General features: G+C 42.7%; 1 protein-coding gene across 2 annotated transcripts in view; it reads right to left on the bottom strand.

Annotated features, from left to right (window-relative positions):
- CCNY (cyclin Y) overlaps positions 1 to 27,313 on the bottom strand; it is a 188,601-nt gene that overhangs the window by 93,824 nt on the left and 67,464 nt on the right. The window contains exon 1 of one of the 2 annotated variants that reach the window (XM_081048607.1): positions 26,772 to 26,806. The exons of the other annotated variant lie outside the window; for it this stretch is intronic. The gene's annotated coding sequence lies outside the window, so the exon portion shown is untranslated. Of the gene's footprint in view, positions 1 to 26,771; positions 26,807 to 27,313 lie in introns of those variants that run through there. 2 annotated transcript variants of the gene reach the window in all.

Raw genomic sequence — 27,313 nt, 5'->3', positions numbered from 1 at the left:
GACCTTTTCTTAGGCAAGTAAAGCATGCCAAATAAGCCCTAACACACAAACTATTTAGAAGTTGAAGTGCTCACTGTCTGCCCACTTTTTCTCAAGTGTTTCAGGAAAAGATAGAGTACCATGTTTCCCTGAAAATAAGACCTAGCCAGACAATCAGCTCTAATGCGTCTTTTGGAGCAAACATTAATATAAGACCCGATCTTATAATATGTTATATTGTATAAGACCTGGCCTTATATTATAGTAAAATAGGATTGGGTCTTATATTAATGTTTGCTCCAAAAGACACATTAGAGCTGATTGTCCAGCTAGGTCTTATTTTCGGGGAAACACGGTATTTAAGAAAGAAAAAATAATAATAAAGCAAATGCAGCACACTGTTAACAACTGTGACCAGTGGTGAAGTTAGTTCTTCTTTTTCAACTTTTCTTTAAGTTTGAAATTGTTTACAAATGAAATATTAAAGAACATTTATCAGCAGGTTAACTATACAAATGCAAAGTTAATTTAAGATATGAACTATTTCCTACACACAGTGTCCACCTTTTCTTCCCTCTGGTTTCCATCTTAACTATCAGCTCAGCCACCTCCTTTTCCAGTGAAGCATCGAGGAAAAGTCGTCTCTCCCCTCCTCCTGCCTGTACCAAGTAGCCTCAAACACAGTTTCTGTGTTCTCTCCATTGCAACCGTTCTCACCAACATCATCAATGACTTTCTAGCTCCCCAATCCCATCTTTCAGGCAGGGCTGTGGATTCATCCCCGCTTCTATGCTCAGTCTCTCCATGCAGTTGCCTTCCTCCACATTTTGCCTCCACACCTGTCAATTCCTGTGCACGGCCTTGGGAAGCATCCTGAGATTGAATCCACAGGCTCAGTGGAGGCGAGTGCTGATCACTAGCAATGTCTCCGTGGGGGGAGAGGGGCAGCAGAACTGGAGAATAGCAGGGCTCCTCCTAGAATGGACACCCTCCCTGCACTGCCTGGAATGGGACTCTGCTCCAGACATTTGCTCTCCTTAGGTAACCTCATCTCCTCCTAAACTCTCAGCCATTTATTTCCAGTACGTGCCAAACTGTATCTTCCAAGGCATACTACTCCACTCATTTCCAGACCTTCCCTGACACCCCCCAGGCAGTTCCATTACTATCCCACAGCCATGAGCTCATCCACCACCAAACACACTGTTTTCCATACCTCAGACGGAGTTAAATGGCACTGCTGGTCACTTCGTTGTCAAAGCACAAATTCTAAAAATTTCCCTGACCCCTACTGTTCCCTTACCCCTTAACACATCCAAATCTAGTCCATTGTCCTATTTAATCGTATTTAGAAGATCCTTTCTCATTTCCATCATTATTTCCACCACCTTCAGTGAAGTCTTCGCCTTCTGGATTATTGCAATATCCTCCTCCTCCATCCCCAAATCCATTCTCCACACGGCTTTATTAGGATTATCTTCTTAAAATACAGGTCCAATTTAATTTGTCAACACACACACACAAACACACACTCGTAACCCCCGTATAACACGGCCCTTCTTTAGCATGGTTTGAGAATTGGGGAAAACCCTTGTACAACACGGCCTCCTAGAACATGGTTTCACTCTAACACAGTTTGAGAATTAGAGAAATCCCTGAACAACACGGAGCGTAATAAGAGCTTTTAAGAGCAAAAGATATCTCATTTGCAATTTTCATTCAAGCATGGATGTCCTATCAGATTGGACTGCAGAATTTGAAATTTATTAGAATTTTAAATCCATTTTCTTCATGGAGTATTAAGTTCAGAGTATGGAGATATCTTGTCAAAAAGAAAACATCCTTAGTTAATGGTGCTTAGTAGTGATGATGAAGAAAACATTATTTAATACATATTAATATGTTATACTTTTGGTGAAAATTGCTTTAATAAAGATATTTCTCTTAATTATAAAAGTATAACAGTATGTTTTTTTACTTCTTGGTACCTAACCCCCCTTTTTTTGTTTCGTATAACACGAATTTGCAAACACGGCATTTTTTAGGAACCTAACAACTGTGTTAAATGGGGGTTACCTGTAAACAAAAATATGTGAAATGAAGGGGTAAGAAAACACAAACTCAGATCACGACCCCACCCCCAGTCCTCCCACTTCCTCACCACCCATCGTCAGTGGTGCTGATATGTCTGCTTGGCCTCGCCCAACTACAGGACACATTTCCCATATGCTCCAAACGTGACAATGCCTTCTGTTCCTCAAAACATCATGTTGTTTCACACCCCTGTACTTTGAATGGTTCTCCCTTGACTAGAAAGTTCTTATCCTTCAGGCAAACACCTATTTGTCTTTTAAAGCTATGCTCAAATATCAAGTCCTACACGTACACTTTCCTAACTCACACCAAAGCACCACCTACCCAGGCAATTTATATGTCGCTAGTCACATTACTTCACCATCTTTTAATTATAAAGCCATCTCTCTCACCACACTATGAGTCTAATTATAATTGATGGCTAAAAAACTGTGAATTAATTTTTTCTATTTAACGATTCACATTGCTTCCGCTTCAAAGTTCTAAGATTAACATTCAAGGCTACCTATAATTGTTCCCTATTGATGTCTACTACCTATATATCTATATCTTCCACTTGCACCACGTTCATGTACATATTCATGAACCAGCCCAAGTAGCCAGCAAACTTTCCCCATGAAGATCTAGATTGTTAGTATTTCAGGCTTTGTGGGCCGGACAATCTCCATAGCAACTACTCAACTCTGCGTCATGGAGCAAAAGCAGCCAAACACTAGATGTAAGTGATGGGTATGGTTTTGTTCCAACACAATTTTATTTCTAAAGATAGGCATCCAGCAGCGTCGTCTGCTTTACTCTAAACGAATTCTCACCTCTCAAGTTTGTTCCCACTCTTCCTCCAGCCTGGGAAGCCTTCCCTCTTCTGCTTCCTGCCTGAGTTCTATTCTACCCACACCTGGTTGTGATCTAGTGCATCAACTCTAAGAAACCTTAGGGCGTGCTCCTTCCTCTACACGTCCTCAGCACTCAATCCAAACAGTCCAATTGACATTTAGCCTCTAACTCACAACATCAGAGCCATTCCACCAACTTAACACTGTAAGCCCCTGACGGGCAACAAGCCCCAAATCCAAACAGTCCAATTGACATTTAGCCTCTAACTCACAACATCAGAGCCATTCCACCAACTTAACACTGTAAGCCCCTGACGGGCAACAAGCCCCACCGTGGAGGACTGCATAGGCACATGACCTTACACATCCCTCACTCTCTGCTAGTCAGGTAGGCGAGTCCCAGGTGTTGTGCCCAGGTACACCTTCACTGTTGCTTTATTTGGACTTTTAAACTATTATTCAAAATCTAGTTTTTTAAATAATTATTTCACCATTTTACATACTTTTCATCTACAACTTTCAATGGAAACTTTCCCTCTCATATATTCTTTTATAAGGCTGAGTATTCTCCTAAGTATGATCATCTCAAATCCTAAAACCAAGTTTGTTTTCCCCAGAAATACATTTTCTTTCACTTTATGAGTCAAAACATAAAGTTTTATTGAATGAAATTAACTTTACTAATGGCATCTACACTTTAAGATACACCAGTATTAACAAGTTTTAGGCTAATAACTTACTGCTTTTTCCATTTAAAAGAGATAAGCATAAGCAAGCATAGAAATTTAGCCAAATTTCTAGGCTAAAGTCATACTAATAGAGAAATACTAATAATTAGGAAAAACAAGAAGTATACATAATGAAGATACAAAGGAAAAGAAACTCTGTGTCGCTAAGGGCACAAACATGTAACATCTGGGAAAGCTCTTATTCTTCCTGTCACTGCCCCTTACAAAGTGAAAGTAATTTCAAAAAAGACTGTTTCTGCTTTTTTGCTAACAATAGTTTAAAAGCCATCTTGTTTTCCACTTACAATGGTTCCATTCTGCAACATGGTAAAACAGGCCCTATTCAGAAGGAAGAGGCTAAAACACCTGTCAGTGCTGCAGAATCTCCCCCACCCCCACCCAATCCCAGGCTTAAACCACAAAACATCCTACAGAAAAAGTGCTTGCAAAGAGAGGTGCTAGGAGAACAAACGTCTTTCAAAGTAAGGGATTTTATGGAATAGTGTTTTTTCTCAGACTAGTTTATAATTCAAGCACTTGGAAATCAGAATTAAGTTCCTATATTAAATTTCTACTACTAAATTTTATGTCCCTTTAGTCCCTTTATATGAAATTTTATGTTCCTTTGTATGAAATTGAGATTTTCAGGACTTTTACATTTCAAGTAATTTAAGTCAGCACAATTTTAGTATATCCCTTTTTTTTAATAAAGGAGGGGGGCAGGAACATTCCCCTTCTTTGTCATCTTTGATTTATCATCTTTGATTTTCTATTACAGACCTGGTCTCAAGTAAATTATCTACATGCATGTTATTCATTGTACTAGTTCCTTAACAGACTCTACCTTTGTATTTCCAGCAAATGGAATCTTGTCAGGGAGGTGCTGCTACCCACATGGAAGGAACTCTGCATTGGAGAAAATTCCATAGTTTCTCAATGCCTCCATCCCAGAGCTATGTGATAGAAATAAGAGCATCCATCTTCAACAATTTCATGGAAACACAAATCAAAATGGTATGGAAAAAGAAATGGCTATCGTAAGAGACAAAGAAGGATATTTCATATACCATACCCAAGATACGGAAGCAGCGCAAGTGTCCATCTACAGACGAATGGATAAAGAAGAGGGGGTACACATATAGAGTGGAATTACTTAGCCATAGAAAAAGAATAAAATCTCACCATTTGCAACAACACGGATGGACCTAGAGTTTATTAAGAGAAATAAGTCCGACAGAAAAAGACAAATACCATATAATTTCACTTATATGTGGAATGTAAAGAACAAAATAAATGAACCACCAAAACAGAAATAACCTCATAGATACAGGGAACACACTGATGGCTGCAGGGGGCGCGGGGCTGAGTGAAAAAGATGAAGGCATTAAGAAGTACAAATTGGCAGTTACAGAATAGTCATGGGGATGTAAAGTACAGCATAGGGAGTATAGTCAGTAATGTTGTAATAACTATGTATGGTCAGGTGGGTACTAGACTTACCGTGGAGACCGCTTCGTAAGCTATACTCGTATAAATGTCCAACCACTATGCTGTACGTCTGAAACTAAGATAATACTGAATGTCAGTGCTCTAGACATATTTCAACTTAGCTAATTTACAAATTAGAAGCTCTCTCTAATAGCATAATTAGCAAGTGCTAATTAACAAATGTATGTGATGTTTACCTGAAGAAGAGAACCAGGACTGGATTCCAGTGTGCTCAATTCTGTGTCATGCCTTCTACTTTGGGATCTGCTTCAGGCTCTATCATTTCTGCTGCCTAGGGTCTCTATTTCCAAAAGCTGGATATCTTTATTGATGGTTTTTTGAAATCTTTTTATTTTCTTCCCATAGGTGATTGTCACTGCTGGACATGTCCCAAGGTTCAAATGTTCAAAAACTGGATGTCCTGAACAGGTGTCTAACACACTGGTAACCTCAAAGCTTATCCTGGGATATCTAGGAAAGAAACACCTGTAGGAGGCATGGGAAGTAAGAATCTAGAGCAGGAATGGGCAAATCCAGCCGCAGGTTGTTTTCGTGAATAAAATTTTATTGGCACCCATTCCCACCCTGCTTACAGTTGCTTCAGCAGTCCTGAGGCAGCACTGAGGAGCTGAGACAGAGACCATGAGGCTCTTTCCAGAAAAAGTCTGCTAACCCGTGGTCTAGAGCTAAGGAAAATGGCCAAAGCCAGACAAACTTGTTATGTGCACTTTTTTGCCCAAATTTGTGAAGGAAAAATAAGGATGCACATTACATGGGTTGTACTAATTCGTATCTATATAAATCTTTTTAATTCTTTTCTTTATGCTTACAAGTTAAAAGTGTAACTCTAGAAATCAGTAATGATATCCGTATGCAAAATAATACCCTGGAATATGATTATCAGTTTTGTTGAACTTACAACAATCTTGCAAGGAAGATTTCTTGGCCTTCTATGACTCCTAAATATTGTAAATTTGTTACCAGTACATAAAATTTCTTGTACCTTGTATCTGTTCGTGTGTTTTGTAATTATGTTACATAAAATTTCTCATACCATAATATGTTAAAAAATAAATTCTAAAATTCCTTTACAATACAAAAAAAACAAGTACCTAAATGTAAACAAATAAAAATTTGAATTAAAAAATTAAAATGAGGGCCGGCCCGGTGGCGCAGGCGGTTGGAGCTCCATGCTCCTAACTCCGAAGGCTGCCGGTTCGATTCCCACATGGGCCAGTGGGCTCTCAACAAAAAATTAAAATGAAAGATTTTTTCCCCTGAAAATTTGGATCAAAAACGTGGGTGTGCATTATACATGGGAGCACATAATACACAGCATGTTTGGAAATCCTCTAGCTACAGGGAACACAGATATCATTCCCCAGCGAAATCAGAATGTCTACAATAAATTAATTTTTAAGTGGTGTATAGGAAAAGGGAGGCATGCTTCTGGAATAGTTCCACACTCTTCTTACTCTTCTGACCCCCAATATTACCCTCTGTAGTCTCTCTCTTCTAAGCATAAGCAAGCATATTAGTGCTTATAAACATGTGGTAAGAAACACCACAAAAAACAAAGAACAATTACATTTAGCTTTTTGCAGACAGTTGTTTCTTTAAAAAAAATAAAAGGGAACACCATTCCATCCTTTTTATCTATGTATGGAAGAAATACTGGGACATTTTATTCAAGAGTTTCTCACCATGCAAGGCTAATTATCTCAAAAAAATTTCAAACACTCAAAAGTGTTTGAAAGGCGATTATATAACCCAAATATCTGTGTTACAACAATTCATGCACTCTGCTCATATGAGAACCTTTTTTGTCTTCACTCCCTATCATTTTACCTTTCCTTTGCACACACAATTATAACAACACAGACAGAGTATATCTTGACCTATTTTGTGTATGGCAGAAGTTAGTAAAGTTCTAATGCAGCTAGGTAAAGCAACCCTATAAAGACAGGTATTTTTAATCCCCATTTTACAAATGAAAACCGAGGCTTAGAGAGGTGAAATGTGCAGTCATCACCCATGATGGTCTTTGCCTGAAGACATTTTAGCATTTCAAAACCAGTTCCATCAAGTCACATCAAATAGAAAAGTTACCCTCAGGCACCGACCAGGCCTCCAAGGAGACGGGCCACACGCCCACAATACACCCGGTATGAGAGCTTCTAGAGGCCAGATCCTTGCTTCCCCAGGGTCCCCAGCAGGTTTATGCTGAACATTGGGCTGGACCCTTAGCCAGAGGCCCTTACATATGTTCTATCTACGTCCCCTTCACAGAAAGCCTGTGCATAGGGAGGGTGGACAGTAACTGCCAGTATTTTACAAATGAGGAAACTAATGCCCAGGAAGGTAAAAGCTGTGCCTAAGGGCCCAGCAGCTACTGAATGGCCTGGCAGAGATGGGACCTGGGACTTGTGACTCCTCCTCCTGAGACACTTGTTTCCAACCGTCTTCCTCCATTTACTAGCCTTCAACAGACACTGTCCCCTGCCAGCTCGGAGAGTGATGTTGATGTCTCTTGTCCTCAGGCAGTGACAGCCTCTGAGGCAGGGGCTTCCGGCTTTCTCCTTTGACTCTTGCTCTCCTTCCACCATTCTGAAGACTTGCTATAGATAATTCTGTTTATTTACATTGTAAAATTAAGTTAAAAGGGGGCAAAACGCAGAAGATTACACATTAAGAGGCAGAAAGGAAGAGTAAGGGGTACAGTGTGAGGAAAAAGGAGAAAAATAGAACCAATAAATAACTGAGATAACAGAAAACAGTTTATACCTAAGTAGCAACTATAACTAAGAATGGGGAATTTTCCTAGACTTGGATAAAAATATAATCATTCTCAGAACTATGATATGAAAAAGAGAAAGATCATTCTGAAAACAGCCAAGTGCTGGTTTCATTCAAAGTATCCCTGCGATTAGAAAGTAATACTTTACAAGCAGAAAAGGGATTCTTGCTTTTAAATTTAAGAAAAACAATATGTTTGACAAAGGGTCACACAACAGCAAAGTATAAAGATACTACAAGAAAATAAAGTTCAAAATGAATCAATTCGTCTTTGATGACTTAAAAAAAACCCATTTGCCAAATAGTGAAAGCACCTCATAGTAGTGGTTTTAACCCCACAAGTAAGAACAGGACAAAACTCTCCAGTCAATCACAAGGACATGCTACCCAACCGGCTGCCCAGCTGAGCCGCCACTGAGCACTGTGATGGTTACAACTAATTCATGAGGACGAAAAAATTACACAACTATGGCTTTTCCCTGAACCTATTACACCCAAATCCCCTTTAAAGACAGAGGGAGACAATGTCATAATTCGTGCACTGGGCCAGGCTTTTCTAGACTTGCCTTTGTAGGGGGAAAAACTCAAATCCACAATGAGAGCCCACATCAGAATCACTCTATCAGCTTGGGCTGCACCAGCCTTCATGCCTCATGACACGTTTTTTTAAAGTAGTGTAACGAGAATAAATTAACAGAAGTTTAGTTTCCAGCAAACACAGCTGAGAAGCAGGCTGCTGTTCCCCTTCCCTCTCTGTCACTCACAAGTGTATGATTGACAGAACTGCAGCACTCAGGGTTACTGTCGAGGAAATACTGACAATACCAGTTAATTTTTATAGTAAAAGACATCAGTTTAAAAAAAAATCAACAAAAAACTACCTCTTAAGACAGTAGAGCCAAGACAAAAAGACAGCTATGTATCACACACTGGGAAATCTGTGTTTCTATCTTTTTATCCAGAACAGTTAACACAGCTGCTTAATTATTCTACTTTGGGTCATAGAACATTATTTTTCACTTCTTTGACAATAAATGTGTTTCACTAGTTGACAAAAACCTGTCAAAATTAATTACACAGATGTGAGATTTTCTTACAGTACTTAAGATTAACCATTAACAAAGAAAGTGTCCTTATTAACTAAAGAAAAATCAGAAGGCTGAAAAAAGAACATGTAAAAGCTAAGAAAATAAGTACAAAAGAAAAACTATTTCGTTCAAAAGTTTTTTACCATGTAATGGGGAGAAGGATAACACGCCACTTTAGTTGACACGTTATCTTAAAGGCTTAACCTCATACCCACGTGCTGTATTTTTCCCTCGTTCAGCTAATAAAACCAAAGTGTGCACATGAGTCCAACTCATGTGCAATGTTTTACCACATTCCAAATACTTAAGGGTCAGATAAGAAGGCACTCACAAAAATGACAAGCAAATGAACACACCAAGCCCCAGAATGTCCTTTGCCTAACAAGAAGGTCACTCGAGCGAGACTTCGGAGCCAAGGTCACAACGTGGCTCTTCCACTAACTGGCTGTGACCCCTTCTGGGCACCAGTTTTCTCAGCTGTGAACCTAGAGGATTGAACTAGATGTTCTCTGAAGTTTACCTTCCAGTTCTGAGATTCCACGTGGTGAAGAAACTGTTCAAGAAAAAAACCGCGCGAGGTACCAGAACATGTATTGGGGGACCTTCCCCTTTCTCACACCATGTCATTAAAAGATTTGTTTTGGGGGGAGGGGTGGAAAAAACAAAAGATTTGTTTTGTCTTTCACATTCTAGTATTGGAATTTGCTTAGAGAGAACTGAAAAGTTCTCATTTTAATTTCTAAACTTAAGCATAATTAAATATCTAAAACCTAAAATGAATTTGCGTCTGTTCCCACAGTAAAGAGATTTTCATTTTGTGATCCTAACGTTTCACTGGAACAGATTATTTCTCTTATAATCCTCTACCAGATATCTTACTAGGAAAAACAGGTGAAGTATTTAAAATAAATATTATAAAAACACTCACACAAAAGTGCTCTTCTTCTTAAGTAATATGAAAAGTATATGAAGGACTAACTAAAATTCAAAGTTTCAGGCAAAGGTAAGCAGTTAGATATATTTATTTACAAAATTTAAAGAATTCCCTTTTATTGGGGCTTATTGTACATCGGGCACTCTTAGGTCCTTTCTCCTTTAATCATTCCAACAGTCTTCTGAGACAGCTATTATTATTCTCATTTTCCGAATAAGGACACTGAAGCTGAGAAATATAAAACTGTTTGTCCAAAGTAAAACAGCAAGTGACGGAGCCAGAATTCCAATCCATCTCTTCCGACTCAAATCTAATTCTCTTTCCCCTACCCGCAGACAATTGACTTACGGCAATAAAAATGTGCCACATGAGTCAAATATTTAAATTACTGATATATCGAGAAGCTTCACACACTGACATTCTCTCCACAATATAATCTCCTATCTGTGCTGGAACCATTCAACAGGAGAAAAACACACCATCATTTTCCCCAGACACTGCATTAAATACTTTACACATCTGAATAGCAGCAAACCCGAGGTATAGATACTGCTTTCTCCACTTTACAGATGTGAAAATAGAGAATCATAATAATAATAACACACATAAGACCGACTCCCTGCAAGTGGTGGAGCCAGGGCCCTAACCAGCCTGTAAGCCTGATTCCGGGACCATGTGCTCACGATGCTTCTTCCCCAACAAAAGAAACACGGCTTTGCTGGATTCTGCAATAAGAACACATACCCAAACTCAAAAGAATAACGGCTTAGCCAATAATACATTTTTCTTAAGTACACCATTGGTTTCTAAAGCATTTGCAAGCTAGATCACAGAGAATTCAAAGTTTAGAGAAATGACAGACTGTAGACACAACCTGAAGGACTGGTTTCTTCTCTCCTCTCTCTCTCTCTCTCTCTCTCTCTCTCTCTCTCTCTCTCTCTCTCTCTCTCTCTCTCTCTCTCTCAGGGAGGAGGGAGGAAGGAAGAGAAGGAGAGGGAGAGACAACTCTCAAATGTGAGCAATTTCACTTACAAGAAGCAAGACAGAAGGACAGGAAAAAGGCTGTAACGAATTATAAAGGACAGTAAGGAAACAATTCCAATTACGCTTCTCTGCAATGAGCAGGCTCAGTGCACATAGTCAAGAGAGAGGTTTATCCGAATGATCAAATAGTAAGTACTGAATTTGCAAACATTCTATGTACCTAACGCATCTGGAAGACCCCTCTCTGACACCTGCCAGTTCTCCATTCCAGTATTTTCAAGCCTCCGTCCACGAAGGTGCTCTGTCCTAGGACGATTCATTGAACACGGCATGCCCGAGCACCACAACTGACATAGTGGATTTTTTCATGATGCTTAATAAACTTGTGCAGGGTTCTGTTGTATTTAATTACTAATGTAAAGCCCCCAAGTATGAAAAGAATCTTATTTCTGCTTTGCATAAGACACAAAGATCCTTCGGCAGAGTGCATCAGTGTATCTTAGAAATTGTTTCTAAGACTGTGATTCCATCTGTCTGGGCCAAGACAGGAAGCCCCAGAGGCACAATGGCTTCTCATTATAATTCAATCCAATAACAATGACTGAACCACAAAGCCCATTGTGATACACAGGCGGGTAGAAATTTGGCTCCTTCCTCAGAACAAAATTGTGAGGTCTTTTCTGTCAGAGTGCTTGCCCATGCAGAAAGGAGAATTCAAATAATTGCACCAGGGTGGAAGAGTTTCCAGAAAGATTTCTGGCCTCTAGTTAACGTTTTATTTTTGAGACAGAGAGTTCCAGGAAAATGGATATTGGCTTTCAAGTCAGTGAAACCAGTGGTTCAGCATCAGAAAATTTCCAGATAACTAACTAGCACTATAACATACCATATAAACTGTGAAATAAATTTTAAGAGCATTTAAAAAAATGTATTGCACGGCTCCTGCCTTCCTAAACAGTATTTGAAAGGTGTTCTTCTGCCCGTTCTGGATGCCTCTGCAAAGTCAATGTGAATCCCAGGGGCTCTGCATCGACACGGTGGCCACCTGCGCTATGGCAGCAACGCTACAGGGAGTCTGATTGTGGCCTTTTGGTTTTTGGTTTGTTGGCTTGTTTTGAGATCTCAGCTTATATTTCTATAGTTTTTCTGTCTCCTAATTCACTGTCAAGCCTTCCTAATAACCTGTCGTCAGCTGGGAAACCAGGCACCACGGCATGTCTGTGGAGGAGGTTTCAGAGCCGAGTGGTGAGTGCTACTGAGTGGGGGGAGAGGGGATGAGAACAGGAGGGTCCGTGGGTGTGCGCACCGGGCTGAGAAGGGGAAAGAGCCAGAGTTCAAGTGCACAAAGGCTCTGATGTGAGAAGACGGAGCAGGCTTCACAGCGTTGCTGGGTGACCCCAGAGCTAAGAGTCACCCCAAGGGACAGCGAGCAGTGGCAGGCCTCCTAACAGCCCTCAGAACAGAGAGGAGGAAGCGCCCTCCCAGCGGAAAACCAGGATCAAATCGGTTATAGCCACTGGCCGTGTCACTCACGAGGGATAATCTGTTGGTTTGTTCTTAGCTTTTCTGACTGCAGAGCAATACTTATAACTAAACAGTTACACAACACAGAAATGTGCAATTCTGCAGAGTGGAAAGTCCGCTGCAATGACGTTCTACTCCCTGCACCCAGGTATACTAGTGCTCTGAACTGTCAACATTTTCTTCCAAACCAAGTCATTTCTTCCTCAGTGGTGTCTTGCTCTATGTAATGTTATCAACAAACCCTGACTGCATCATTCTTACCTTACTGTTTGTTCTTCGATGAGCCCTTCTTACTTATTTGGGGGACATTTTCATATTAGTACTCAAAAAACTCATTTTAAAGCCATATAGAATATCCCATTCTAGGAATGTACCATACCTTATTTAACCAATCTCTAAAGTTATTATAAACAATGCTGGGGTAAACTCACTAGATCTTTGCAAACGTGTACAAGTATTTCTAGGATAAATTCCTGGATCAAGGGCGTGAATAAATTTAAACAGACATTTGCCCAGTTGCCTTCCAATCAGGTTGTACTAATTAACAGGACAATTTTTAATCCAATACAATACCAAGGCAATACTCTTTAGGTCTATCCAAGGTTCTTGGCCAAAACTGGGGAGAAAACAATAAAGAATAAGTCAAATACACGGGTCGTATCCCTAAGTGCTACGGGCACTGTGAACACAACGACAATCCTACTTGGAGAAAACACCCACCTCACCCCCCGTCAGCCTGCCAATTTGAAGCCAAGAATCAGGACCTCTTCAGAGCCAGAAGGAGATCCCAGAGGCTGAGTGCCCAGCCAGTTTCCTGACGCACCAGAGGGTATTATGGCCGAAACCAAGGTTGTTTGTTTTTATAATCAATGCTCGACCTGACGATTTTACTTAAACTTCCCAAGCTGGTGTAGCTAGAGGACGAGTACAATGCGGATTAGACATTTCTCTAGACTTGTACCCAAAAATAAATTGGTTCTCAGCAAAGGGACTTTCTAAAATCATGCAACGCACAAGTTTTAAAGACTGAATTTTGTAACCTTCATGCGCCTACACTAAAATGTGTAGGACATTCTGGTTCACCTTGATACAACTCTTGGTTCTCAGCTGAACTCCTCTGAGTTGCAAGACGGCTCCGGGTCACACCATTTGAGAGCTGGGCGAGCCTGGGCCAGCACTCAATAGTAAGAGGCATACAGAATCATAACCCTGATATGATTCTGTGGGCCTCAGATGAGATCATGGGTGAGAAAATACTCTGTACGCCACACAGCGCTGTAGAAATGCAAGGGGTAATTCATGTACTACAATTATTACATAATAACTAACATTTGAGAGCTGAAGGTGGGCTGGGTGCTATTCCTAATGCTCTACCTGTATTAATTCATTCCATCCTCACCACTACTTTGAAGGAAGTAAGATTACTACCCACACTGGGCAGATGAGGAAACTAGGCCTTGAATCTAAGCAACTTCCTCCATGCCCCCAACCCTTTCAGCAGCTGAGGCAGGATGAGAAGGAAGCCCAGCAGTCTGACTGCAGAGCCAGCATCCCGCCCTCTCTGCTCTGCCAACTAATGACTGGTATGGGGATTACTTCACTGGCCCCAGTTTCCTCATGTCCACACTAAAGGGGAGACTAGGATGCCACGTGAAGGGCTCTTTTTAACACCCTGTGATTTCCATTAGGCGACCTTTGGATAAGTGCAGATTTACTAGAGTTCAGAAAAAACAAATTTGAAATTTTTCAAAAGACTGTGTCTATGAAAGATTTCTGCTATTGCTAATCATTTACCTACTCTGGCTATGACCAGTATCCCAGGCCAAAGTTCTTCTTGGACAGAAAGTTTCCTTACATGAGTCTCTAAAAGGACTCAGTCATTGAAACAAAATTGAGACATCTGCCCACCATTCAACAAATTCGGGGGGAGGGGGGGAATCCATAATAAAGTGTTATTTTACAGTGTACAAAAATAACCTGCTGCTTATAACAAACACCCTTAATACACAAGCTCTGCCCCCAAAAGCTTCTTTCAGTAGAAAATTATTAAATAAGTGAAAGAAGACTATCCATAAAAAGCTGAACAGAATTAAAGGTAAACATCACACACAAGACACGCTACCTGAGAGGACCAGTTGTCTTATTTAGGAGACTGGGGCGAGTGGAGAGTTCAGTACACAAAACAGGCTCCAAACTGGGAGTCACAAATCCCATGATTTTTCAACCCCATTAATTATGGAGATAACAGTGGATGAGTTAGTACCACCTAACAAAATTGGAAATCAGTTCCAAAGCCTATGATTAAATGAAAGCAATTATTATTTTATTGTGCTTTTAGGGGAAATTTGTATAAGGGCCTGTAACTCTAGCCAGACAATTAAATGAGTTATACTGTTTAGAGATAAACAGGAAAAAAAGGTGCAACAAAATAAATCAATGCCTTCATACTTAACTAGATGTTCAAAATATTTTGTCATGAATGGCAAAATTCTCTATCCGTTTAGCTCTTAAGAGACAACAAAAAAAATCCGTTTTCTCCCAAATTGAACAAAAAATAAAATCTCTCTTCTTGGTCCCATCCATTATAAACCAGAACTAACATAAAATAGCATATTTCTGAAGTTAATAACAATTCTCAACATTTTTTCAATTGTCAACATTTTTTAATAATAAGCATAATAACTGTCACTTTCTGAACACCTATTATGTACCAAACACCTTGCTACTTACTCACATTTAATCTTCTCACATGACTATGAGTTAGGTCATCTCATTGGATGAGGAAACAGGTCAGAGAGGTTAGGAAGCTTATCCACAGTCACTCAATTAGGCAAGTGTTGAAGCCAGGATCCGAGATCTATTTCTAAGCCCAATGCTTTATCCAAAACATCACAATTGCCTGTATAAAACTGTAGCTGGATACCATATGAATGGGCTAAACAGAACCTGAGGGCTACCAGACCAGATGGAAAGAAGATTCCAGAGAACTGAGGTACCAGGAACTAGCCAGCACTACAGAGCGGTGGTTAAGAGAACCTGGTCCAGAGCCAGGCTATCTAAATTCAAATCCGGAGCCAGGCTGTCTAAGTGCAAATCCCTACTTAGCAACCCTAAGACAGTTACCCGCTCTACCTCCATTTCCCCCTCCCAAAATGGGAATAACAGGAGTACCCACCACTTAAGACTGTTGAGACTGAGTTAAAATTCACAATGCCTGGCCTATAGTAATTACTATATTTATGTTGCTCTTATTAAGAAAAACATCTGAAGGTAATGCAGAATGACTTAATTCACACCTAACAGGCTAGTAGATGAGCAAAGAAAGAAATCAGAAAAGTAACAGGAAACAAACAGGATGAGCTCTAAGAAATGGCTTCCTGAACGAAAGTGAGTGAGGCGGCTGTCCACATAACGCGAGGAAAAGCTCGCTCCAGATTCCAGGTTCATGGAGTCTGACTAGGAGAACCCAACAGCAACTGAGTAAGACTAGCAGGACGGTTTTGTAGAAAAGCCAAAGAGGCATGAAACTGAGTCCCTCACAAAAACAACCTGACTCTTCCAAAGACTGAAAGGAGATGAAAGAAAATGCCTGGGCCTTAGACTGGAGACAAGAAAATCAAGGAGGACTAGCAAGCTCTGGGTTGTTCACGGTCAGGGGGTTCCAGACTAACCCAGGAAAGGGGCACCTAGAAAGGGCCGGAAGGCACTAGTTGGCACCCCTGCACCAGCTAAGTGATGGGAGACGGGGTGGGAGTTAGTGCAATTAAAGAGACAGCAGCATGAGCACTCACGTTGTGTTACAGATTAACCACGTCTCTGATCGCCTACAGAATGGCGACGTTCACTTCCAGAGAAAGGAAAGTAATGAAGTCCATGAAAGAGGGAATGCCATCCTAAAGAAGAAATTTCCCCTTTTACACTTGGCCTGAGAAAGGTAACCCAAGATTAGCACGTGAGAGGGTTTTTCCGGAGGTGGCTTGGTGGACACCTGTGTGGCTACACCCTGTGTCCTCAGCCAGGTCCTCTGGACTTCGTCCTGCACCCAAGATCCAGCCCCAAAGCGGAGCAGGCACGAGGGCACGCAGATGACAGGCCCATCAGTTCAGCTGGCTGCATTATTAGGAAATAAATGGAAATATGCAAGTTTACACTTGGCCATGATGTGCTCGAATTTGGCTTAAAATGCCACAGGGTCTGACTCTGGATTAGTAAACATTGACACATTTTTCAACTCAGTCAGCCAAAGATAGAGTTCAAAAATGATTGTGAAATGAGAATTCAGACTGCTTCCCATCTAGACTTCAAATTAATAGTTAAAAATTATTCTCTACTCACATTCAGCTTAGATTTGACAAGTAAAATTGCCAAAAGAAAGCATCTGTTTTTGCAGTTTGAGAGCTTTTTTTTTTTTTAAGTTTACTTAGCATTTAGTTCCTATTTTTTCGGTGAGACTTCTCGCCGCCACCCCCCCCTCCACCCACCCACCCATGAGATTTTGAGGTATGGGACTGATTTCCCTCATGATTTGATCATCCAAGGCTGGATAAAGTGATCCTAGATCCCATAATGCACTTTCCGGAATCCCCAGCACAGGTGTGGGCTTTACATCATTCAAATTACACTGCCATTTTCATATTTTTTGGACCTCAAGTTGAAGATATGTAGTAAGAACAGTTGTAAAGTCATCAAAAAGCTACCTGTGCCAAGTCAGAAGCATAAAAATATCATCACAGTAGTTTCACACCTTCTTGAGAAACAAGATGAGACCAGCAAGCAAGACTCAGAATATCCAAGAGGGCTAGTTTCTCGAGCCAGCTCCATCCTGCCGGTTGGAGCCATTCAGGCCAGACTCCACAACTGGCCTCCACTGCACAGGAGGCAAATAATTCCAGAACTTACCAAGCACTCTTCTTGCCACAGAACAGGACATGAATCACTGAGGCATTGCTATATATACTCCTACTTTACAAACAAAAGCTAAAGCATGATGCAGATTTCTCTAGGGAACAAAAAGGTTTAAGTGAAAATTCCTGGAATTTACATACATGATGATACTTCCACTGTTCTCTCTGTAGAAGAGACACGGCACAGGAAAAATCAGGCGAACCCCGGCACAGCATCCCAATTAAGAACAACAGAACATTAAGAACAGGAGTCACCAAGACTTAGCATATAGAGAAAAATAAAATTGGGTTAGGAAGAAATTATTTGCATTACCAAATCTGAAGTACGCTTAAAAAGTATGACAACCACATTTCCTTCTTTTACTTAGGAAGTTTATCTAGGAATTAGTAATCAATCAACCTATTTCCGAACTTCAACGGAATGAAGACAGTCACGATGCTGTATCAAAGATCTCAAAGCATCAAAACCTAAGTAATATGTATTTATATAATATAAAAAAACGTAAGTGTCCTGTGAGATAAAGCGCTCAAGATCAATTCACGGGACTAAGGATGAAACTGAAATTAGTGCTGTCTATGGCGGTCTAGTCTGGATGGCCTCCAAATTATCTATCCAGTGATTCTCTCAACCTGTAGTTGAGCACCTTAAACACCCTCCACACTGCAAAGAAAGGAAAGGTCAATGTGATCCAGCTCTTCTTTAATGGTTCCCTCTGTTACCTCCCTGGCGCACACCCTGGAACACCTGTGCTAAATATTCCAGCAGGTTCCCAGTCAGTCTTCCTGCTACCAGTCGGTTTCCACCGTGGCTGCACCCTGGACCACGCGGCCATGCTCCCACATCTCTAAAACACTTTCTTCGTGCCATTTCTTTGCTTAAAAAGTTGAAGGCTTACAGGATAAAGTCCAAATCCCTTAGCATCATATCACATCAGTGGTGCTTCACAACAAACCTCAACCTACTTTTTATTAACTTTTCTTTAAAGATTACCAAATAATAGTAAAAATACAACTGAGCACTCAAGTATGTCAAGACAGCCTCCTAAGTATTTTACATGCATTAACTCGCAATTACTTTGGTGACTCCGAGAAGAATATTCCTGCTAAAAAGGACTCCTCATGGGTAACGAGGCTTAAATTCAAAACCAGAGTCTAGCAGCCACTGTTTACTGAGGTCCCTCACACACACGGGATTTTGGGGAGAGCCACCGACGGGGCACCCACGCCTTCTACACTGTACTGTGCCTCTGATGTGACCCTCATAAGAGAGCTCCTAGGACTGAAATCTGACCAATAGGACTGAGCCTGCCCCCACCCAATCAGAGTGCACAGCTATACCCTTATTTGCATCTTTACCACCAATCAGAGCACCTCCATTCCAACTACTCAGGATGGTGCTATTTGGACCAAACCATGAGGAGTGGCGGTTCTCCTCTGCACAGAAATGTGCCAATCAGGGACGGTGGGTGGGAACTTTTCGCTATATAAGCCAGCTTCACCTCTGTCTCAATGGAGAGCACTTTCGGTTTCCATCTAAGACTGAGTTTCCCTGGCCAAAGCTGTACCATCGGAGCTGGAGCTGTAACAATGGAGGGAGCCGCACAGTATTGAGCTGCCTCACCCAAGCCACTTGGACTGAGGTGTCACATAGCTAAGCTGTGTCACAACTAAGCTGTTTTCAGTGAATAAAGTCTCTCACCCCTCACCACACCCCAAACTGGGGATTCCTATTGGCACTGAATCGGTGACAACTTTATGATGCAAATACTATTATCCCCCTTGCATAGAGGAGGAAACTGAGCCCAATGTGATAAACTGCCTGTATGTCCGGTCTCACATGAGAAAGCAGTGGGGGCAAGATTCATTCCCATCAGCTGGTCAGACTCCAGAGCCACACTAGGAACTGCTCTGCTCTGCTCACCTCTCCCATCCACTGTCCTCAGACATGCTTCACATGCTTGCGCTGTCTCTACTCTGAGTTCCAATGGCATATTCTCAATTATTACTTATCACATTTATCATTTTATGTAGGACCATGACCACACCACACCTGACTGTGTGGTAAATGCCTAGCAGACAAGAGAGTTGCCTCATATAAAATTCTGCCCATAACACATGGATCTCAGAGCTTGATACATGAAAACAAGTTGACCAATTCCTCTGGAGGCTCAAACAAGGGCATGTTTCTGCCGTGTTCTCTGCAGTTTCTCCCTCTTAGGCAGAGAGCTCTGTGGCGCAGTTGGTTTTCCTTGAAAACACGTGGTGAACAAGCAAAGAGGGTTTCCAAGCCCTTCCATTTCTCCATTCCTGACTGGAGGCAGGTACAGGTATGCACTGGGAGTGACACAAGCTCATTTAACACTCCACCCACGCCACCACAGAAAGTTTCCTATTGCCTTGCTCCCAGCCATTAATGTTGGCAAGCTCCTTAGCTCTCTGTTACATAAACTCTCAGCCCTTCACTAAAATTGAAGCTAAATGATTCTCTTCCTACTTTATGGCACAAAATCCATTTTACACTCAGATTCAGCCTCAAGCTTTACTGATGATTTCTGCTAAAGGAGACACATTCCAAAAAGCCATGGGTTTAGGGCTGTTTTAGACTAACTGCAAATGGTATTAGATGAATGTCACACAGCATCTTGCTGAAGGCTTTCTGGAAACAGTTGATGAGAAAGGAGAACAGACTGCCGGGGAGGTGAGCCGCTCCTACTGGCTCCCTCCTCCCTCTCCTAGCTCTGTCAATCCAGAGACATGTCAGGAGACCTTTGAAGCATGTAGTGAAGTCTATTACAATTCTCCGGAACATAAAGAAGTCAGCTCTGATAGCTGTCTCGTTCATTATTACTAGAGCATGTGAGTCAAATTAACACAATTAAAGATGCAGATCTGATTCCCTCCAACACTCAAGAGAAGCCACAGAAGACAAACACCAGAAGATTAAAGCTGTGCACAACCAAAACCTCTATAAGGCGTCCAGGGTTGACAAAAGCATTCTGAGGAATTGAGTTCTAACTTGCCCCTTCCAATAAGACAAAGAAAAATATCTTCAAACATTTTAACTGAAATTGACCATCATCAACTTTTCTTTCCCCATAGAGAAAACTATAAATAGACATGGGATCACTTATTAGTTAGTGACAGACCCCGATACGTGCAAAGAGCCACTGATCTGGCTAGGACAGAACGACAGGGTTACTGCTGAAGGATGACAATGACGATGGTCAGCTGATGCTGATGACTGTTGACTACGTACCAGGCAGGATTCTCAACTTCAGTCATTTAACAATCATTTCCTATTTACAACTGTCCAATCACCGACCCCATTTTACTGATGAAGAAACAGAAGCAGGCAGAGAAGTTAAATAACCCTCCCACGGGCAGTGGTGGATGCCGGCTGCCGCGCACTGCGTCGCTGGGCCGTACTGCCTGTGGACCAGTCGTTCCTATCACTCCCTGAAGACACTGCGGAAGGAGAGCGTCTCCATCACACCCCACAGGGATGACTGAGCCTAACACACTTCCTGGACAGAAAAGCTGTATGAGAGGACAAGCAGTGCAGGAGGTGCAGCACAGACGAGCACCCCCGGTGCTTCCCTGCGTTTCCCAGCCACCTGCCATTCGCTGGGTCACGTGACAGGCCCAGGCCAGGGGACTGTCAGAAGGAGTGGTTTCCTACTTCCCAAGTACGGCAGGTAGATGCATTTCTTCCATCTCTGTCCCCTGCTGAAATGACCCTGAAGAACATGGAGAAGGGTCACCTAGCCTGCATTTGACTTTGTTTAAGCAAGAACTATACTTTTGTATTAAACCCTGAGACTTGAAGGTGGATGAGTTATAAGAGGCCTAAGAACATGTTCCTGGACTTGAATTTCCTTCCTGCTGTGTTTACCCGGGAAACTTCCTTTCCCAGTGTCCTCTAGGCTGAAGTTTGGTCCCACGGCCACCTGTTTGAATGAGTTTATTCTGTTCCCAGAGGCCACACATAGTCATGCTGGAGTGAGCTCCAGGGCAACAAGGCCATGAAAACAGGTGGTTTGGGGCCCTCCTTCCAATCGGGCTCCCTTCCAGCCCACGTGTAATTAACACTCTTTATGTTTGGAACAGGACAATAACAATTAAAACACATCACTGCCACAGTTTTACATAATAAAAAAAGCCCAGGAGGCAGAAGGGAATGTTGTTCTTGCTCTGCGGTATTTTCCCTACCATTTCCTCAGGTAAACTTAACTTGGCAATTCAGGAGATAACTTCTTGTGGACAATGAATGACTTGAAGAGTTCCACAGCGCCTCCCTGGTAAATTCTCAGTACCACTGGGAAATAAATGTTCTGAGTCAATGCTGAAAGGCACAGGAACCAAATAAAGAGTGCCATGTACCTCACTGAATATCACATCTGCAGAAACCCACAAATGTCAGCTTCACCAAGGTGAATGGAGGGCGGCCAAGGATAGAGGCAGCACCCATCAAGGTGACTAGTGGGCGGCCCATACAAAACCTAACACACACACATATCCAACTATCATAAGATTCCCCGTCACAGTGTCACATGACACTGACGGTACACAATGTTCACTAGGGTCATCATCAGCCACAGATGCCAATTTTTCTTCCTTTTGAAAATCAGGTGCTGAAACGATGTGTAAAGCTGTTCTTTAAAGAAGTATGGGAGAAAAGAACAACCATGTCTTCATGGAACCCAGTATGCCAACACGACATCAGGAAAAGATGTCCGATTTCTCGTCAGCTATTTAGTCAGAGTTGGCAGTGCCCTTTGCCTGGGCCTGAGGGACTGAGCTGCCACGTTTGAAAGGTATGACAGGAGGGAGGTGGCCTGCAGTTACGTGGAGGTGGGCAGCCCTGACTCCTGTGTGCGGCTGCACGTTTCCCCACCCCCCAAACCTGAGCCCCTGCACAGGCTTCTCAGGGGCAGCCTAAGTTCCTGCGACTGCTAGCACCTTTCCTACCTCCTACCAACACCAAAAGAGGCAGCTCAAAATGGCTAAAACACCTTCCCATCTCTCAGTCACCCTCCCCAGAGGAGCCAGAGATAACCTGTTCTGAAACACAAATCTAATCGTACCATTTCGTTCTCCTCTATTGTGAAAGTCCCCGTCTGCCCACAGGACCAGCTCTACTTCCTCTGAAGGCATGTAACGTGTGGCACACCCTTCCAGCTGCACGTCCCCTCGTGACCTTCTATGGACCGTAAGATCCAGCCTCATAAAACCGTTAACCTTCTTCCCCAAATACACCACGCCTTGGCAAGTTCCAGTGTCTCTGCTCCTGCTGTCTCCCCTGCCTGGAATGGCCAGCGTTATCCTGGTTCTTCATCCCTTCTTGGCTAGACAAAATCTTTGCATCCTTCAGAGAAGTGCCAGTCTCAAGGAGGCTTTACGCACTACCTCCCAAACTGTGCATGCCGTGTCCTCACCCCCTCCAATCAGCCTGTCCCTCTATCATCCCTAAGCCCCTCTTACGTATGGAAATTCTGGAGCTACCACCTCCAAATTCAGATCACTCTCACCTTCACTGTGAAAATCTTTTCTGACAGTGAAATGAATCACTTTGCTTCTACCATGGACCTCAATTTGCTTGAAGGTATGTTGCAAAAGTGTCAAGATTAAGAGAGATGTACCGTGGAGTTTTATTCTGTAGCAGGCCGTCTCTAAAATTATTTCCCACCCAACAATTCCCATCTCTTGGCATTCACTCCCTTGTGTAACCCGGCAGGTGGGTAGGACCAGTGATTTGCTTTTAACCCACAGAACAGAGAGAGGTGATGTTCCTTCTGTAATAAGGTTGGAGGAGGCACTGACTTCTATCCTGCTAGCAGACTCTCTCACTGGGTTTGAGAAAGTAGCTGCTGTGATGTCATGACCACACAGCAAGGAACTGAGGGCTCCACCCAACAGCCAGCAAGGAACTGAGGCCTTCAGCCCAATCTGCAAGAAGCTGAATCCTTCCAGCATCCAGGTTCTGTAAGTGAGCTTGGAAGCAGACCCTCCCCAGCCAAGCCTCTGGATGAGACCCCAGCCACGGCAGTCACCTTGATGATTCTGCAAGAGACGGTGAAGCACAGGACCCAGCTAAGCCACGCCCAGACTCAGGACCCACAGAAACTGTTATAATAAACTCTTTAATTTACTAGAACTGTTTTAGTGTGTTGTTTTAAGCTGCTAAATTTGTGATAATATGTTATACAGCAATGGAAAACTAACACAGATTGGACGGGTTAAAAAGGCTAGAAATCCTAGGGCTAAAAGATCAGTATTTGCAAATCCACTCTTTGAAAGAAGCTCAACAGCAGAAGGGAACTTAGGAATCAAGTTCCACCTCCGCTAGCTGCGCATGGCCCCTTTCACAGAGGAAGAGAGAGCTACGTGCCTACTAAATATCCTAACTCTATTCCTATCCTGCACTTCTCAGTCAAGTTCTGCTAAGCAGGTCCTCCTAATTTCTACCCATCTCCTGTGTGAGTACCACTGGCGGTCTACCCCTTCCTAAACTCCCGAGGCTCTAAGCTCAGCTCTCAGCCCGCGAGCCACTCCCGCCCTAACACATCCCCTCCCCTGGTTTTCCCACTTGTGGGGACATTCCATCTAAATGTCCTTCAAACAGCGTCCTGCCCTGCGCATGTCATGCTGTATGTCCTAGAGTTTCTGTCCTCGGCACTCTTCTCTTTCAACTTAACACAGTCTCACTGGGCAATCTCATTCATTCTTAAGGTACTGACTACCACTGACATGCTAATAGAAACTGAAACATACATTTTTAGGGCAGAATCACATGTATCCAGTGGCCTACGGGACATCTCCATTTGACTGTCTCACCATCATCTCAAACTCTAAACATAACAGAAAAATTAATCATCGTCTTCTCTTCAATCTTCCGTTTGCTCTTCTCGCGCCTGTATTCCTGACCTTGGTTATTTCATCACCGGCACCCCCCAGGCTCCACTGTGTTCATCCTAGACTCCCTCCCCTCTGCTCCCTCCATCCAACCACCCATGGAGTCCTCCCAGTTCCAGCCCCTTAACCTCTCTGGACTCTATCTCAGCCTGTCCTACCACCATTTCTCTCCTGCGACTCATCCGCTCCACTCCAGTCGTGGCTTCTTCTAACCTATCCCCCAGAGTCACATGAAAAATGACATTAAAATCACCTCTGGTGTCTGCCTCTCTCGCTCCTTCCTCCTTACCCCTCCAACCCAACACTGAGACTTAACAGGTCCTTCGTTCACTGGGACTGTCGCAGAGTCAGCACGTGGCCAAAACAGTCTTTGCTTCCACAATGCATCCCGCGGTCTTATGCCTCTTATGCTGCCCCCAACCAATGACCCAACCCCCATCCTCCTGCCTACCTAGCAAATTCTAATTCAATTCTTACAACCCAGGTTAGATGTCTCTCCTTCTGGGAATAATTCTCTTATATCCCCCACCCCCCAAAGTCCCATCTCTGCTGCCTCTGTACCTGGACATACTGCTGTTTTTGCATTTATCAAGTTACATAGTTATTTATTTGATTGTAACTCCTGCCCTTCTAGACTGAGTTCTTGGATCTCTGACTCCTCCATGCCTTAGCACGATGCCTAATTTTCTTTGCAGGCAATCAATAAATGCTGAAGTAACTGAATCTCCATCTGTAGTAGACTGAATCCTTGTTTACAATTATCTGCTCCCTCCCTGTATCAGGATTATAACTCCTACTTCCTCACCCCCCCCCCAAACGCCCCCAGTCACTGGCCAGGCCTTTGCGCTCAGTGGGAGTTCACTCCTCTGCCTTCACTGAGTTTGACCATGTGTACCCTGGGCCAGTGGGATGGAAGCAAAGACGATGCCTTCCCCGTCCCTGCAGAAGCAGTGAGTACAGCTGTGCGGTGTGGCTCTGATTCTCCTAGACTCCTGCCCTCTCCCATGAGAACAGCATATCCAACACTGCAGCTACTCCTTCAGTCTGGGTCCTGAAAGGAGACACTTGAGCCAAGCACAGCCCTGCAGAGGCTCACCTCACCAGCAGCCCTCGTGTGATATGAGCAAGAAACAAAGGTCTGTACCTGTTAAGCCAGTGAGGTCTTGGTAGTGTTACTACAGTAAGGCCACCCCAGATTTTACAGGTCATTCCAAACAGTCATCGGGTCTCATCCTGGACACACCAAATTTAGGGAGCGTTCACAGCTTTTTAAATTACCCTGCATCATTATAAAATGTTCCTTAATATGGATGCAAAATTTACATCCCACTATTTTTCAGCCTTGAACACACTTTTAAAGCACAAATATTACATAAAACACATATAACATCCTTGTATTTGTGGACAACTGTTATGTAACGTTTAAACAGTCTCAAGGCAAAGCATGCCGTCTTCCTGCAACCATTCTAGGTAACACCTCTAGTCAACACCTTTCAATATCTTGGTCTCTTCCCTCAAACTACACTGTCAATTTTGTGAAAATCTTAAAATGTGGTACAACTGCCCAAGTTACTCTAGATATGGCCTGATGATGGGGAAAAAAATCCCTTGGTAGAACATAAACCTTTTTTTGCTTTCCCAGGTCAGCATGGAGGGAAAAGCATGTTGCAATATGGGAAAGATACAGTCCACCATTACCCTGTTTCCCACCCAGATCCCTAACCCCGGATCCTATAACGTGTTTTCAAGCCTCCAATATTTATGTAACCAACTGCAGACATTTTACATGCATCACTGCTAAGTATCACCTTGTTTTCTTTATCCCAATTCCAACACACCAAGATCATTTACACATTCATTCAGCCATTCGACATTATTAGTTATCCCTCCCAATTTTTCGGTGCTTCGAATTTGAGAAACACTTTTTTATCATCTAAGCCCCTCATGAAATTACTTAACAGGTAAAGGTCTAGGTCAGAGGACTCACAAACATTAAAGAAACCTGTTTCAGTTAAAATGGTAACAACAAAGTAGGTGCAGCTGTTGAACTGGTCAGACGCCCCCCATCCTCCACCCTTAATATTGCCAACCAACACGTTTACCTACATTCTCCCAAAGTGGTAAGTCTTCCCCCAAATCCAGCAACAGTAAATAACCCAATAAGTGGGTCTCTAGCCCAGCAGCAGCACTGGCTCCTGGAGCTCTAGACATGCCAGCTCTTGGGCCGCACCCAGACCAAGCGTGTCAGAAAGACACCCAGGGCGACTTAATGCAGGTCCAGGACAGCGTGGGCCACGCCACAGAACCACCTCTGCCTGTCTGTCCCGCAGGCTCTGCCTGTCCATCCCACAGCTCTCACAAACGAGCATGGCCATCCTTGCGCTGACCTCTCCCGCTGGAACCTAAGCCTGCTCTTGGTAAGCACTTTCCTATTTTCTAAATATCCAAAAACGATGCGCTTACTCAGCCTGGCTAGCATTTTTGCCTGGAAGCAAAGTCACACTCACCAGTCCATACTGCACAGAAGCTGTCTTTTCTCCCTTTTAGGAAAATGCAGACATTTGCCTTATCTCCCAACACGTCTTTCCCATTATTGGCGATTTCTCAAAAATGATCTGCAATGCTTCTATGATTCACATGTGCTAGTTCCCTGAGCCTGAGACAGAATGATTTTTTTTTTTTTTATCTCTTTCTTAGTATCTATCCTTCTACCAGGGGTTTCAAACTGCCAGGCTGGTCTGCAACCAGCGCAGGGATGAATGTTGGAGAGAAGCCAGTTGTTTATTTTATATCCTCTCCCACCCAGTGAGCATGTCTCTTTCTCGGTCCTGCTCAACATATGAGACTGTTTCACTGTTTTGTTTTGTCTCCAGCATTTGTGTAAGCCGCAGCTTATTCTGGGCTTTCATCCTGTTCTAAAAACCAGTCCTCATGCACTCACGGTTTCTTCCTTCTAGGATGCTCAGGACAAGGTTGATTCTTTCACTTCCTTTGCTTTTCTGTACCATCCAAGTTTTATACAAGTATATAGGGGCAGAAGATCTCTATC

Source organism: Rhinolophus hipposideros (assembly GCF_964194185.1).
Source record: "Rhinolophus hipposideros genome assembly, chromosome: 1".
NCBI lineage: Eukaryota > Metazoa > Chordata > Mammalia > Chiroptera > Rhinolophidae > Rhinolophus > Rhinolophus hipposideros.
This window is presented reverse-complemented; position numbering and strand designations above follow the sequence as displayed.